Raw genomic sequence first — 17479 nt, 5'->3', positions numbered from 1 at the left:
GAACCTGCACTTCCAGTGCCAGATGTGTCCATCGGGGTGGGGGATACGCATTGAGATTTGGGGACATGTTCCCCATTACTTTCAATCCAATGAACAGGAAATCTTGAGAAGCATGCACCCACAGTCACACTAGCTGCTCCCTAAATGCCACTACAGCAAGAACTTGATGTCATTCTGATAGCTTTTCTAAGACCAGAGTTTGGTGATGATAGGGTTAATCAGTCTCATCATGTGAGATGCATCAGATGCTGGAGGTCTCACTATAATGGACTGATGCTTGTCATGCTTTATATGTGCAGTGATTGGTGGAATGTCTACAGGCAAAATGTAACCTAAATGATGGAACTCCCGAGTAGTTCTGCAGGCAAAATTCCCACTATACATTGCACTTGTCCTTGTTGTGGAGTGTAGCTGCCCCCCTCCAGCTTACTTTGCAGTCTTTGTAGAAAGAAATTTAACAATAATATGTTTTTCCACTATCAAACAAGGTTCACTTTGGGACTTCAATATAGCAGAACAGTGGAATAGTCTACCAGATTAACGACATGGACTGGAAGTCCTGTTTTCCAAACTCTTGTGGTTCTGCATCATACATTGAGTAATTGTCCTTTGTTGATTTATACACTTAGTCCACTTGTTGAAACTGAAGCATTTCAAAGTGGCAGGTTGTAGCTGATCTCAACCAGAGCAGTGATAGGTGATACACATGGCTACGGGACAGTGTACCGGTCAGACTTGCTGCTTTTGATTACTGTCCAGTGACCCCTGCTGGAAAGTGCCCATGTGTGGATATCAGATGATGGAATTGGAATTGTCCCCCTCTCCAACCACCCTTCATGATTAAATAGCCTTCTGAGACCCAGGCTCACCAATGAGGCCGGGACACTTGGGTACATACCAGAGGACTGGCACGAAATTATACATCAGCAAAGTATAGGAGCAGAAGGAAAAATAGGGGCAAATCTGTACAGTGCATTATAGTTCCAACAAAAAAACTGCCTCCAATTGTCTGCCATCATTAACTTAAAACCTGTGAGAGATGTATTAATTCTCAGTTATTAATGTCTGGTGGTTGTGGTGGGAAAGAGATTTCCCGCTGACTTTCTGTTTATTTAACTCTTCTCCAAGAATTTTTGATCCTTCTGAATTAAAGTAATTTCCTCTTCTGCATAATGACCTTAGCAACAGAATTTGGCTTGATTGCAACAAATGAATTATTAGAATATAATTTGGATGGATAATCTGTATTTCCAGTTGTATGTATTTTAGGAGTTATATCCCGGATTAATTAAATTATTTTACTCTTTAAGCTAATAAAATGAAATAATAAAATGCCAGTACATCAAGGAAAAACTGTTTGCATTAGCTGATGGTACAAGGACTAGGAACAGAGATTGTAGGTTTTGGGAAAGAGATGCAGGGGGAATGTGAGGAGGAACTTTTTTTAAATGCCCTTAAAGTTGGCGAGTCTACTACTGTTGCAGGCAGGGCGTTCCACGCCCCTACTACTCTCTGTGTAAAGAAACTACCTCTGACATCTGTCCTATATCTATCATCCCTCAACTTAAAGCTATGTCCCCTCATGTTTGCCATCACCATCCGAGGAAAAAGGCTCTCACTATCCACCCTGCCCAACCCTCTGATTATCTTATATGTCTCTATTAAGTCACCTCTTCTCCTCCTTCCTTCCATACCAGGCAACATCCTAGTAAATCTCCTCTGCACCTTTTCCAAAGCTTCCACATCCTTCCTATAATGCGGTGACCAGAACTGCACGCAATACTCCAGGTGCGGTCTCACCAGAGTTTTGTACAGCTGCAGCATGACCTCGTGGCTCCTAAACTCGATCCCCCTACTAATAAAAGCTAACACACCATATGCCTTCTTAACAGCTCTATTAACCTGGGTGGCAATTTTCAGGGATTTATGTACCTGGACACCAAGATCTCTCTGCTCATCGACACTACCAAGAATCTTCCCATTAGCCCAGTATTCTGCAATCCTGTTACTCCTTCCGAAGTGAATCACCTCACACTTTTCCGCATTAAACTCCATTTGCCATCTCAGCCCAGCTCTGCAGCCTATCTATGTCCCTCTGTAACCTACAACATCCTCCGGCACTATCCACAACTCCACCGACCTTCGTGTCATCCGCAAATTTACTAACCCACCCTTCTACACCCTCATCCAGGTCATTTATAAAAATGACAAACAGCAGTGGCCCCAAAACAGATCCTTGCGGTACACCACTAGAAACTATACTCCAGGATGAACATTTACCATCAACCACCACCCTCTGTCTTCTTTCAGCTAGCCAATTTCTGATCCAAAGCACTAATTCACCTTCAATCCCATACTTTTGTATTTTCTGCAATAGCCTACCGTGGGGAACTTTATCAAACGCCTTACTGAAATCCATATACACCACATCCACGGCTTTACCCTCATCCACCTGTTTGGTCACCTTGTCAAAAAACTCAACAAGGTTTGTGAGGCACGACCTACCCTTCACAAAACCATGCTGACTATCGCTAATGAACTTATTCTTTTCAAGATGATTATAAATCCTATCTCTTATAACCTTTTCCAACATTTTACCCACAACCGAAGTAAGGCTCACAGGTCTATAATTACCAGGGCTGTCTCTACTCCCCTTCTTGAACAAGGGGACAACATTTGCTATCCTCCAGTCTTCCGGCACTATTCCTGTCGACAATGACGACATAAAAATCAAGGACAAAGGCTCTGCAATCTCCTCCCTGGCTTCCCAGAGAATCCTAGGATAAATCCCATCTGGCCCAGGGGACTTATCTATTTTCACACTTTCCAAAATTGCTAACACCTCCTCCTTGTGAACCTCAATCCCATCTAGCCTAGTAGTCTGTATCTCAGTATTCTCCTCGACAACATTTTCTTTCTCCACTGTAAATACTGACGAAAAATATTCATTTAACACTTCCCCTATCTCCTCCGATTCCACACACAACTTCCCACTACTATCCTTGATTGGCCCTAATCTAACTCTAGTCATTCTTTTATTCCTGATATACCTATAGAAAGCCTTAGGGTTTTCTTTGATCCTATCCGCCAATGGCTTCTCGTGTCCTCTCCTTGCTCTTCTTATCTCTCCCTTTAGATCCTTCCTGGCTAGCTTGTAACTCTCAAGCGCCCTAACTGAGCCTTCACGTCTCATCCTAACATCAGCCTTCTTCTTCCTCTTGACAAGCTCTTCAACTTCTTTAGTAAACCACGACTCCCTCGCTCGACAACTTCCTCCCTGCCTGACAGGTACATACTTATCAAGGACACGCAGTAGCTGCTCCTTGAATAAGCTCCACATTTCGATTGTGCCCATCCCCTGCAGTTTCCTTCCCCATCCTACGCATCCTAAATCTTGCCTAATCGCATCATAATTTCCTTTCCCCCAGCTATAATTCTTGCCCTGCGGTATATACCTGTCCCTGCCCATCGCTAAGGTAAACCTAACCGAATTGTGATCACTATCACCAAAGTGCTCACCAACTTCTAAATCTAACACCTGGCCGGGTTCATTACCCAGTACCAAATCCAATGTGGCATCGCCCCTGGTTGGCCTGTCTACATACTGTGTCAGAAAACCCTCCTGCACACACTGGACAAAAACAGACCCATCTAAAGTACTCGAACTATAGTATTTCCAGTCAATATTTGGAAAGTTAAAGTCCCCCATAACCACTACCCTGTTACTTTCGCTCCTGTCAAGAATCATCTTTGGTATCCTTTCCTCTACATCTCTGGAACTATTCGGAGATCTATAGAAAACTCCCAACAGGGTGACCTCTCCTCTCCTGTTTCTAACCTCGGCCCAGACTACCTCAGTAGACGAGTCCTCAAACGTCCTTTCTGCCGCTGTAATACTTTCCTTGATTAACAATGCCACACCCCCCCCCCTCTTTTACCATCTTCTCTGTTCTTAGTGAAACATCTAAATCCCGGAACCCGCCACATCCATTCCTGTCCCTGCTCTACCCATGTCTCTGAAATGGCCACAACATCGAGATCCCAGGTACCAACCCATGCTGCAAGCTCACCCACCTTATTCCGGATGCTCCTGGCGTTGAAGTAGACACATTTTATACCAAGCTCTTGCTTGCCAGTGCCCTCTTGTGTCCTTATAACCTTATCCCTGACCTCACTACTCTCAACATCCTGCACACTGGAACTACAATTTAGGTTCCCATCCCCCTGCTGAATTAGTTTTAACCCCCGCGAAGAGCACTAGCAAATCTCCCCCCCAGGATATTGGTACCCCTCTGGTTCAGGTGAAGACCATCCTGTTTGTAGAGGTCCCACCTACCCCAGAAAGAGCCCCAATTATCCAGGAAACCAAAACCCTCTCTCCTACACCACCCCTGCAGCCACGTGTTCAACTCCTCTCTCTCCCTATTCCTCACTTCGCTAGCACGTGGCACGGGCAACAACCCAGAGATAACAACTCTGTTTGTTCTCGCTCTAAGCTTCCACCCTAGCTCCCTGAATTTCTGCCTTGAATCCCCATCTGTCTTCCTACCTATGTCGTTGGTGCCTATGTGTACCACGACTTGGGGCTGCTCCCCCTCGCCCTTGAGGATCCCAAAAACACGATCCGAGACATCACGTACCCTGGCACCTGGGAGGCAACACACCAACCGTGAGTCTCTCTCGTTCCCACAGAACCTCCTATCTGTTCCCCTAACTATGGAGTCCCCAATGACTAATGCTCTGCTCCTCTTACCCCTTCCCTTCTGAGCAACAGGGACAGACTCTGCGCCAGAGACCTGTATCCCATTGCCTACCCCTGGTAAGTCGTCTCCCCCAACAGTATCCAAAACGGTATACCAGTTGTTGAGGGAAACGGCCACAGGGGATCCCTGCACTGCCTGCTGGTTCCCTCTCCTTCCCCTGATGGTAACCCATCTACCTTCTTCTTTTACCTGAGGTGTGACTGCCTCCCGATAACTCCGCTCAATAATCCCCTCCGCCTCCCGAATGATCCGAAGTTCCTCCAGCTCCAGCTCCAGTTCCCTAACGCGGTCCTCGAGGAGCTGGAGTTGGGTGCACTTCCCGCAGATGCAGTCAGCAGGGACACCCTTGGCGACCCTTACCTCCCACATTCTGCAGGAGGAACATTCAACTGCCTTAACCTCCATTCCCACTGTTCTAAATTCCCAAGTTTTTAACCAATCACACGATAAAACAAGAAGAGAAATAGAAAAAGCCTTACCTTACCTACACACAACCGAGTCCTTTTTTTTGGTAAGAGGAGGAGGGCGGGTGGGAGACACTACAAGAGTAGTGTCTACTTACCCAGCAGTCCCTGCTCCACCGAAACTCCCGATGAAATTGACTTCCCAGCTGTTCACTCCTCGCTCTGGAAGCAGAGACGATGAATGATTTCAAAAGGAAATTGGATGGGCACAGCAGGGAAATAAACTTGCAGGACTACAGGGATGACAGGGGGAGTGAGACTGACTGGATTGTTCCGTGGAGAGTTGGCAAGGACTCGATGGGCTGAATGGCCTCCTCCTATGCTGTAAATGACTCTATGACTCTATCTGCTTTTCCAGCATGTGAATGCAGTTCAGGTAAGATGGCTTGAGTCCTTTGTCACTGGTGTTTTTTCCTTCTATATTCTTGACATGTTGTGATTGTGCCTTGCAATCTTTGCACAAATTGTTATTCTCAGAGGCTTTGAAATTGCACTTAGAGTGCAGTCCTCATGTAAAGAATCTTTTATGCTTTCTGTAACTATGACGTAATTCCCAAAGCAGAATACGCAGATTTTCATTTCCTGAATCTCACATTTATTTTAAGTAACACAGATGTGAGGATCATTTAATTTTAAATAACGCAGACCCAAAGAGTCAATTTCCAGCAGCTGCTCCTCACCTGCCACTGTTGGATCACTGATATAAATCGCAGAAACAGAAAATTCAGGAAACACACAGCAGGCTATTCATTGTCTTTGCAGAGAAGTGCATTCTGGGGATGTTATCTTGACAGAAGGCTGATTTTCTTCAAATTTGCGTGCGACTATTTGAGATAAAGCCAATATTTCCTGGACTGCATGAAGTGATTTTATTTGTGTATTTCTGTCGCTACACTTGCACCATTAACAGGCTTTGGAAACAAAATAAAGAGGGACCGGGGTGAGGGTGAGGGATGTTGGAGAAGTATTACTTTTTAAAAAACTTGCATGGTGATTTGTTTTATTTATTTTGAGATACAGCACTGAAACAGGCCCTTCGGCCCACCAAGTCTGTGCTGACCAACAGCCACCCATGTTATACTAATCCGACATTAATCCCATATTCCCTACCACATCCCCACCATTCTCTTACCACCTACCTACACTAAGGTGCTAACCACTGCACCACAGTGCCGCCCATTGGGTTTGTGTTGCTGTGATGTGTGATGGAGATCATTGGCCTGTTTGTAAGGGTAGTGCCCAGTTATTTTGTATTGTCAGGTTAATTAGATGTTTGTTTTGGAAGTGATTTTATTACTGTTTAGTAACTGGGGAATGAGCCTCTATTAGAGTAAACGCTCTCCATGGGGAAATGGAAGGAGTGACAATAATCAACAGAAGTATAATAGACAAAGCCCAGATTGGCAGCAACCAATCAGCTTCATCGCGAGGCACAAATTCAGCTCTCCCTGAAATTGTTGTGCACTTTAGTGTTTATTTAATGAACATTTTTGTTCCACTGAGGGAAAACATTTCTGACATCATCAAAAGAACAAGATGTGCTCAGAATTATCATGCAAATCAACTTGGTTATTTAAAGTGAGTTAAAGCTGCCATTGAGATAGTGGATAGAACAATCTCAACGTGTTTAGTGTTCATTCATCATTATCACAAACATGGGAAACCAAATAGGTGCTGGTCCTGGAGCAGGAGCAGGCAGGCTAATGCACGGGCCTCATTAGCATGCAAAATGGCCAGGAAGTGGGCGGGAAATGGATGGGAAGTAGGCGGAAGTAGCTGCCCAGCCAATTGCTGACCTTGCTCAATGCACCACAACCCCATCACTCACCCAACTGGAATCAAGACTCATGCCTAACATTCAGAAGCTCCACCCTGCCCTCACACACTTACTGAGGCTTGCAGCCTCATATCCACCTCCCACAGTTTCCATATACCTCCAGCTATTCAGCCATGGCAGGCACATCACCAAAACACATTGCAACTCACTCACTGACATCTTCCCTCTCTCTTGCAGGACAAGATCACAAATAACTACAGGGAGCAGTAGAGAAACAAACAGCAGAGAAATAGCAGGGAACAGGCACACTTGCATCTGCTGGGCTCTTTGGAAGAGACTGTTCTCCACATTACAGGGCCGGCAGTTACTGAGGCGGCTGCATCTGGCATCACTGAGAGCATACAGGGTAATGGCATATTCCTGCCTTCTTCCTCTCCAGAGGTGCCCTTCATAGGACTTATGACAAGAGCTGCACCCTCATGAGAGCAGGCTTGTTGGTGGCAGCATGTCTCTTACTGTAGGCTCACTTTTCACCTGTGGTTGGATGGTGGAGTGGCCAAGTGACCAGCCTCTGGTTCAACATGATGGCTCCAAGATAGCAGGAACATCTGACTTAGAGCCCTGCTTTATGTCGGGACAAAGAACCCGACCCAAACCCGACCGAACCACAGCAGACCCAAGCCCGACCCGGCTCAAGTCCCTCCAATTTTGCCCCGAGCCTGACCCGACCCGACACGAACCCACCCCGACCCGAACCGAACCCAATCCGACCATCTGTTTACTTACCTTCCTGACACCAAACCTGCAAGAAGCTGCAGCGCATACGGGATGACATCATAGTGACATCACTCGCTCACTGTGCAGACTCAGTTTCGTCCGGACTCCCAGCTCAGGTAAGTTTTTTATTTTTAATACTTACTGGCAGAGCACTTACCGTGTGTGTCCGGCCTGACCCGACCCGAGCCGACCCGGCCCGACCCAACCCGAGCCCGAAAGCCGGCCCCGGAAGATGGGCCGGACCCGACCCAAACCCGACATGTCGTCAGGTCCCGTCGGGTTCGGGTCGGGTAGCAGGCCTCTAATCTGACCAGCACAGGTTCATGCATCGTGGCTGCTGCCAGGATAGCGGGCATTTACCAACATGAAGCTCTGTGCATGGTCGTCTACCAACTGCATGTTCATGGAGTGGTAGTCCTTATGGTTGCAGTACATCTTTCTGTTAATATGGGCCCGCAGAGACATGTGTGTGCAGTTGATAGCTCCCTGCACCATTGGGAATCCCACTAGCCTGGCAAAGCCGAATCGCACTCCGCCTGCTTCTCTTTGACAGAAAGAAGACAACAAAATGCCCTCTCCTGGCGTACAGGAGCTCTGTCACCTCCCTGATGCAGTGACACATGGAACACTATAAAATGTTGGAAATGTTGCCTTCTCCACCCTAGAAGGATCTGCTGGTTTAGAAATTGAAGGCCAATTGACCTTCATGCCACTGGCAGTGCCATGCTCCAGCTGCTGCGTGGTTGCAGGTCTAGTTTGAAGAGGCGGAACAGTTCAGTCACTACCTCCTTTGTGAAATGTAGCCACCTCAGACACTGCTGCTGGCTGAGGTGAAGGTAGGAGATGTACTCTCTGAATACCCTAGGTGGTACAGCCTTCTATTAAGAGCCGTCCTCCTTGTCCCTCTGTGCACAGCTTCCTCTCTCTGTTGCCAGTGCTGCATCTTCAACTCATGGTTTAACACAAGAGGGACAGCAACTACAGCCCCCATTACTGCAATCAGGCTTTCTCCTGACAAACATTCCAACTCCTCTGACCTCCTTGTCAGAGTCCAGTGCCACTTCCTTGTAAATCCAAAAACGTTTCCAAATTCCTCAGTGGCTCAGTGGGCAGCATTCTTGGCTGAGTCAGAAGATCCCAGGTTCAAGTTCCACTCCAGGCCCTGAGCACAAAAATCTAGGCTGCTCCTCCAGTTCAGTTCTGCTGAAGTGCTGTCTTTCAGGTGAGATTTTAAACTGAGGTCCAACTGACCTCTCAGGTAGATGTAAAAGATCCTATGTGTTATGACCTCAATAAGACTGTTAATGTTAAAACACAAGATATGAACTCCACAGACCAATTTATATGATTACATGACAAGATTGCACATTTAAAGCCTTTTATTAGAACAACTAAACTAAAGATCACCATTAGCTAAACAGTACTGTCTAAGTAACTAATACTCCAAATTACAGAGGAAGGTATTGTTCCTTCATTTCCTTCACTTATTAAAACCTCACACCACATTTATACTTTGCACAGTCCTCCTTGAAGTGATATCTTTGCAGCTAAAAGTCCCAAACTCCTCCCAGTTGCAATGGGTTGGATCTCCCAGAACTTCTCAAAATTAATGTCCTCTTTGCTCACTTCTTCCAAGCACTTTTGACCTGGACTTCCATAAATAAGGTGATCTCTGGTGATCCTGTTGGTCTTTTTCCTTCTCCGTAAACCTCAACTTTCAAATAAGGTACAAGTCTTCGCAATCTTTTGCTGCATCAGTGTCCTGGGAGCAGGCGTACCTCTCTCTATCTGCTGAAGCTGCAACCGCTGGTCTTTGCCTTCCAGAATTCCTTACAGCCTGCAGATTTCTCAAAGTCTGTAGAATTTATCAAGAATCAAAAGTCTATAGTCATTTGCTTCTTCAATGTGCAGAGCTCACAAGTCAGGCCACAGCAGAACCACCTGGGCTTTCCTTTGTTTCCAGGTGATAGCAATTGCAACTCACATTTGCATTTTCAGAGCCACTGGCTCTTTGTTTATGATCTGAGACTCTGGGAAAGTGAAATCCATTGTCTATCAGGTGTTACAACCTTGCATTCTCTACTCTTCAAAAGAATCTGTGATCTGGGTTCCTTGTTATTCTGCTAACCAAGATTCCTGTCTTGTCTTTAAGCAGAGTTGATGTGAAGGTCACATGTCTCCTCCAACTCCATTTTTACACATTAAAAATCACAGTTTTTAAAAAATATAATCATGCTATAAAGTCCAGCGTTCAAAACACATGGCACTATTTTGAAGAAGAGCAGGGGAGTTCTCCCCGGTGTCCTGGCCAATATTTACCCTTCAATCAACATCATAAAAACAGATTTTTTTGGTGATTATCACATTGCTGTTTGTGGAACATAGGAGAATGAGTAGGCCATTCAGCCCCTTGAGCCTGCTCCACCATTCAACCAGATCATGGCTGATCTTCTACCTCAATGCCATTTTCCCACACTATCCCCATATCCCTTGATATCCTTAATATCTAGAAATCTATTGATCTCTGTCTTGAATATACTCAATGACTGAGCCTCCACAGCCCTCTGGGGTAGAGAATTCCAAAGATTCACCATCCTCTGAGTGAAGAAATTCCTCCTCATCTCAGTCCTAAATGGCCTACCTCTTATTCTGAGACTGTATCCCCTGATTCTAGGCACCCCACCAAGGGGAAACATCCTTCCTGTATTACCTCATCGAGCCCTGTAAGGATTTTGTATGCTTCAATGAGATCACCTCATTCTTCGAAACTCCAGAGAATACAGGCCCAGTCACCTCAATCTCTCCTCATAAGACAATCCCACCATCCCAGGGATCAGTCTGGTGAACCTCCGTTGCACTCCTTCCATGGCAAGTATATTCTTCCTTAGGTATGGAGACCAAAACAGTACACAAAACTCTAAGTGTGGTCTCACCAAGGCTCTATATAATTTCAGCAAGACTCCTTTACTCCTGTACTTTTCTTGCAATGAAGGCCAACATACCATTTGCCTTCCTAATTGCTTGCTGCACCTGCATGTTAACTTTCAGTGACTTATGAACAAGGACACCCAGGTCCCTTTGGACATCAACACTTCCCAATCTCTCACCATTTAAGAAATACTCTGCATTTCTGTTTTTCCTACCACAGTGGATAACTTCACATTTTTCCATATTATATTCCATCTGCCATGTTCTTGCCCACACACTTAGCCTGTCTAAATCCCCCTGCAGCTGCCGCATCCTCCACACAACTCATATTCTCACCTAGTTTTGTGTCATCAGCAAACTTGGAAATATTACATTTGATCCCCACATCCAAATCACTGATATAGATTATGGATAACTGGGGCCCAAGCACTGATCCTTGCAGGAGCCCACTAGTTACAGCCTACCAACCTGAGAATGACCCATTTATTCCTACTCTCTGTTTTCTGTCTATTAACCAATTCTCAATCCATGCCAGTATATTACCCCCAATCGCATGTGTTCTAATTTTGCTTACTAATCTCCTGTGTGGGACCTCATCGAAAGCCTTCTGAAAATCCTAATACATTACATCCACCAGTTCCCCCTTATCTATTCTGCTAGTTACATCCTCAAAAAACTCCAACAGGTTTGTCAAACATGATTTCCCTTTCATAAATCCATGTTGACTCTGCTTAATCCTACCATTATTTTCTAAGTGTCCAGTTATCACATCCTTTATAACAGATTCTGGCATTTTCCCGACCACTGATGTCAGGCTAACAAGTCTGTAGTTCCCCATTTTCTCTCTCCCTCCTTTCTTAAATAGTGGGGTTACATTTGCTACCTTCTAATCTTCAGAAACCGCTCCAGAATCTATGGAATTTTGGAAGATGATCACCAACATATCCACTATTTCTACAGCCAGCTCTTTCAACACTCTGGGATGTAGATCATCAGGTCCAGGGGATTTATCAACTTTCAGTCCCATTAATTTCTCCAGTACTACTTTTTTACTAATACTGATTTCTTTCAGTTCCTCATTCTCGCTAGTCCCTTGGTACTTTAGTATTTCTGGGAGGTTTTTTTTGTATCTTCCTCTCTGAAGATTGACACAAAGTATTTGTTTAGTTTCTCTGCCATTTCCTTATTCCCCATTATAAATTTCCCTGTCTCGGCCTGTAATGGACCAACATTTGTCTTTGCTAATCTTTTCCTTTTTACATACCTATTGAAGCTTTTAAAATCCATTCTTATGTTTCTCGCTAGTTTACTTTCATATTCTATTTTCTCTTACTTCATCAGTTTCTTGGTCCTCCTTTGCTGAATTCTAAAATGCTCCCAATCCTCAGGCTTACTACTTTTTTGGCAACTTTATAATCCTCTTCCTTTGATTTCATTCAATCTTTAACTTCTCTTGTTAGTCATGGTTGGATCACCTTTCCTGTTGCGTTTTGTGCCGAAAGGAATGTAAATTTGTTGTAAATCACATATTAATTCTTTAAATGCCATCCATTGTCTGTCTACCACCATACCTTTTAATGTAGTTTCCCAAACTACCACAGCCACTTGCCCTCATACCCTCGTAGTTTTCTTTGTTTAGATTTAAGACCCGCATGGCGGAATGAACTACATCACTTTCAAACTTAATGTAAAATTCTATCATATTATGGTCACTGTTCCTTAGAGTCTCCTTTACAACATGATTATTAATTAGCCCTTTCTCATTGCACAATACTAGATCTAAAATAGCCCGTTCTCTTGTTGGTTCCTCAACATACTGCTTCATAAAAGCATCTCATATATATTCCAGGAATTGGTCCTCCACAGCATTAGAGCTAATTAGGTTTACCCAGTCTATTTGTAGCTTTAAGTCCCCCATGATTACTGTATTACCCTTGTTACATGCACCTCTAATTTCCTGATTAGCTGGGCACAAATTCACAGAATCACAGAATAATAAAGTGCAGAAGAGGACCTTCGGCCCATCGAGTCTGCACCGATGCATTAAAACAACTGACCTGTCTACCTAATCCCATTTGCCAGCACTTGGCCCATAGCTTTGAATGTTATGACATGCCAAGTGCTCATCCAGGTACTTTTTAAAGGATGTGAGGCAACCTGAAACTACCACCCTCCCAGGCAGGGCAAATTGGCTGCCACGTTTCCTGTTTTGCAACAGTAACTACACTTTAAAAAGTACTTCATTGACTATAACATGCTTTGGAAAGTCTAGTGGTCGCGAAAAACACTATACAAATGCAACTCTTTCTTTTTCCCTCTCATAACACAGAACTTCCACTCAGGCCACAGTGGACCTGGTATTGGGGAATGAGCCCGGCCAGGTGGTCGAAGTTTCACTAGGGGAGCATTTCGGGAACAGTGACCATAATTCCATAAGTTTTAAGGTACTTGTTGACAAGGATAAGAGTAGTCCTCGGATGAAGGTGCTAAATTGGGGGAAGGCTAATTAGAACAATATTAGGCAGGAACTGAAGAATTTAGATTGGGGGCGGCTGTTTGAGGGTAAATCAACATCTGACATGTGGGAGTCTTTCAAACGTCAGTTGGTTAGAATCCAGGACCAGCATGTTCCTGTGAGGAAGAAGGATAAGTTTGCAAGTTTCGGGAACCTTGGATAACGCGGGATATTGTGAGCCAAGTCAAAAGGGAAAAGGAAGCATTCGTAAGGGCTGGAAGACTGGGAACAGACAAAGCCCTTGAGGAATATAAAGACAGTAGGAAGGAACTTAAGCAAGGAGTCAGGAGGGCTAAAAGGGGTTATGAAAAGTCATTGGCAAACAGGATTAAGGAAAATCCCAAGGCTTTTTATACATATATAAAGAGCAAGAGGGTAACCAGGGAAAGGGTTGGCCCACTCAAGGACAGAGGAGGGAATCTAAGTGTGGAGCCAGAGGAAATGGGCGAGGTACTAAATAAGTACTTTGCATCAGTATTCACCAAAGAGAAGGACTTGGTGGATGATGAGTCTAGGGAAGGGAGTGTAGATAGTCTCGGTCATGTCGTTATCAAAAAGGAGGAGGTGTTGGGCGTCTGGCAAAGCATTAAGGTAGATATGTCCCCAGGACCTGATGGGATCTACCCCAGAATACTGAGGGAGGCAAGGGAAGAAATTGCTGGGGCCTTGACAGAAATCTTTGTATCCTCATTGGCTACAGGTGAGGTCCCAGAGGACTGGAGAATAGCCAATGTTGTTCTTTTGTTTAAGAAGGGTAGCAAGGATAATCCAGGAAATTATAGGCCGGTGAGCCTTACGTGGTAGGGAAATTATTAGAGAGGATTCTTCAGGACAGGATTTACTCCCATTTGGAAACAAATGGACTTATTAGCGAGAGACAGCATGGTTTTGTGAAGGGGAGGTCGTGTCAGTCAGTTCGCGGTTGACACAAAGATTGGCCGAGTGGTTAACAGTGAGGTGGAGTGTCTTAGGTTACAGGAAGATATAGACGGGATGGTCAAATGGGCAGAAAAGTGGCAGATGGAAGTTAACGCAGAAAAGTGTGAGGTGATACACTTTGGAAGGAGTAATGTGACACGGAAGTATTCAATGAATGGCCTGACACTGGGAAGTTCCGAGGAACAAAGGGACCTTGGCGTGTTTGTCCATAGATCTCTGAAGGCAGAAGGGCAGGTTAATAGGGTGGTGAAAAAGGCATATGCCTTTATCAATCGAGGCATAGATTACAAAAGCAGGGAGGTCATGTTGGAGTTGTACAGAACTTTGGTAAGGCCACAGCTGGAGTACTGTGTGCAATTCTGGTCGCCACATTATAGGAAGGATGTGATTGCATTGGAGGGGGTGCAGAGGCGATTCACCAGGATGTTGCCTGGGATGGAACATTTAAGCTATGAAGAGAGGTTGGATAGGCTTGGGTTGTTTTCGCTGGAGCAGAGAAGACTGAGGGGTGACCTGATCGAGGTGTACAATATTATGAGGGGCATGGACAGGGTGGATAGGGAGCAGCTGTTCCCCTTAGTTGAAGGGTCAGTTACAAGGGGTCACAAGTTTAAGGTGAGGGGCGGGAGGTTTAAGGGGGATTTGAGGGAGAACCTTTTTACCCAGAGGGTGGTGACGGTCTGGAATGCCCTGCCTGGGAGGGTGGTAGAGGCAGGTTGCCTCACATCCTTTAAAAGGTACCTGGATGAGCACTTGGCACGTCATAACATTCAAGGCTATGGGCCAAGTGCTGGCAAATGGGATTAGGTAGACAGGTCAGGTGTTTTAATGCATCGGTGCAGACTTGATGGGCCGAAGGGCCTCTTCTGCACTGCATTATTCTGTGATTCTGTGATTCTGATTCTGTGAGTCTGTGTCTCACTAACTTGATTGAGTTTTTTGAGGAAGTGACGAAGATGATTGATGAAGGAAGGGCAGTGGATGTTATCTATATGGACTTCAGTAAAGCTTTTGACAAGGTCCCTCATGGCAGACTGGTACAAAAGGTGAAGTCACACGGGATCAGAGGTGAGCTGGCAAGATGGATACAGAACTGGCTCGGTCATAGAAGACAGAGGGTAGCAGTGGAAGGGTGCTTTTCTGAATGGAGGGATGTGACTAGTGGTGTTCCGCAGGGATCAGTGCTGGGACCTTTGCTCTTTGTAGTATATATAAATGATTTGGAGGAAAATGTAGCTGGTCTGATTAGTAAGTTTGCAGACGACACAAAGGTGGAGTTGCAGATAGTGATGAGGATTGTCAGAGGATACAGCAGGATATAGATCGGTTAGAGACTTGGGCGGAGAAATGGCAGATGGAATTTAATCCGGACAAATGTGAGGTAATGCATTTTGGAAGGTCTAATGCAGGTGGGAAGTATACAGTAAATGGCAGAACCCTTAGGAGTATTGACAGGCAGAGAGATCTGGGCGTACAGGTCCACAGGTCACTGAAAGTGGCAACGCAAGTGGATAAGGTAGTCAAGAAGACATACGGCATGCTGGCCTTCATCAGTTGGGGCATCGAGTATAAAAATTGGCAAGTCATGCTGCAGCTGTACAGAACTTTAGTTCGGCCACACTTAGAATATTGCGTGCAATTCTGGTCGCCACACTACCAGAAGGACGTGGAGGCTTTGGAGAGGGTACAGAAGAGGTTTACCAGGAAGTTTCCTGGTCTGGAGAGCATTAGCTATGAGGAGAGGTTGGATAAACTCGGATTGTTTTCACTGGAACGACGGAGGTGGAGGGGGGACATGATAGAGGTTTACAAAGTTATAAACGGCATGGACAGAGTGGATAGTCAGAAGCTTTTTCCCAGGGTGCAAGAGTCAGTTACTAGGGGACATAGGGTTAAGGTGAGAAGGGCAAAGTTTAGAGGGGATGTGCGAGGCAAGTTCCTTACACAGAGGGTGGTGAGTGCCTGGAACTTGTTGCCGGGGGAGGTGGTGGAAGCAAGTACCATAGAGACATTTAAGAGGTATCTTGAGAAATACATGAATAGGATGGGAATAGAGGGTTACGGTCCCCGGAAGTGCAGAAGGTTTTAGTTTAGGCAGGCATCAAGATCGGCGCAGGCTTGGAGGGCCGAATGGCCTGTTCCTGTGCTGTACTGTTCTTTGTTCTTTGTTCATTACGCAGCAGCAAAAGAAAATCAACATCACCACATCTGAAAGTTGAATGGTAATTGCTTTAAGTAATGCTAGTGGTGGGATCCCTCGTGCAACTGAATGCATGTTTAGCTGGGAGTGATTAAGTGAGGGTGTTAACAGGACCTGCAAGGTCCAAAATGGCAGTTTGTGTGCCAAGTCAGCATTAGATGCTGTCACAGTCTTCCCACTCTGTATGCTTCTGGCACTTGCACAGCATGTCAACACCAGTGCCCTTACATTCAGGACACACTATGCGGGTCACGCCAGAAGTGATAAATGTGGTCTGACTGACAGCTTTGAAGTTTCAGGTTTCTGTATCATCGACACCAGTGGAATTACGGAGCTGAATTTTGCTGACAAATTTCTGTGTGGAGTTGCAGGAGCACGCCAGCTTTCTGGGCCTTTGTGACTCCAGCTGGTGTTCCTCGCAGGTTTCACCTCTTGAGGAAAGCAACTATAGGCGCCCATAGGTTAAGATGTAAGATCAGGTTGTGAGGACATCACCACAGCTGGATCTGCTCACTTAGAGGATCTCACTGACTTCGGGTAGTTGTCCTTAAAGGCAGGCTCAGGTCTGCAAATGAAACTGGGAAAATCAAGTCGAGATTCGGTTAACAGAGTCCTGCCCTATCCAACTAGCTTAGTTGCTTTGTTGTCCACCACCATCACGACTGCATGTGACAAAACTGCAGAACTTTGGTCTGATGTGTAGGTTGTGGGATCATTTAGCTCTGTCCATCACATGCTCCTTCTGCTGTTTAGCCCGCATATAGCCCTGTGTTGTAGCTTCACCAGGCTGACACCTCATTATAAGATATGCCTGCTGCTCCTGCCACGTTCTCCTGCACTCCTCATTGAACCAGGGTTGAGTCCCTGGCTTGATGGTAATGGTAGAGTGAGGGATATTCTGGGCCATGGGGTCACGGATTGTGGTTGAACAGAGTTCTACTGCTGCTGATGGCCCACAGCGCATCATGAATGACCAGTTTTGAGCTACAAGATGCATTCTGAATTTAACACAGTGGTAGTGTCACACAACATGATGAAGGATTTTCTCAGTGTGAAGATGGGACATCATCTCCACAAGGACTGTGCAGTGGTCCCTCCTACCAATACTGTCAAGAA

This window comes from Heterodontus francisci, chromosome 37, assembly GCF_036365525.1.
Source record: "Heterodontus francisci isolate sHetFra1 chromosome 37, sHetFra1.hap1, whole genome shotgun sequence".
Classification (NCBI taxonomy): Eukaryota; Metazoa; Chordata; class Chondrichthyes; order Heterodontiformes; family Heterodontidae; genus Heterodontus; species Heterodontus francisci.
The sequence above is the reverse complement of the archived record's forward strand: the minus strand, read 5'-3'. Positions refer to the sequence as shown.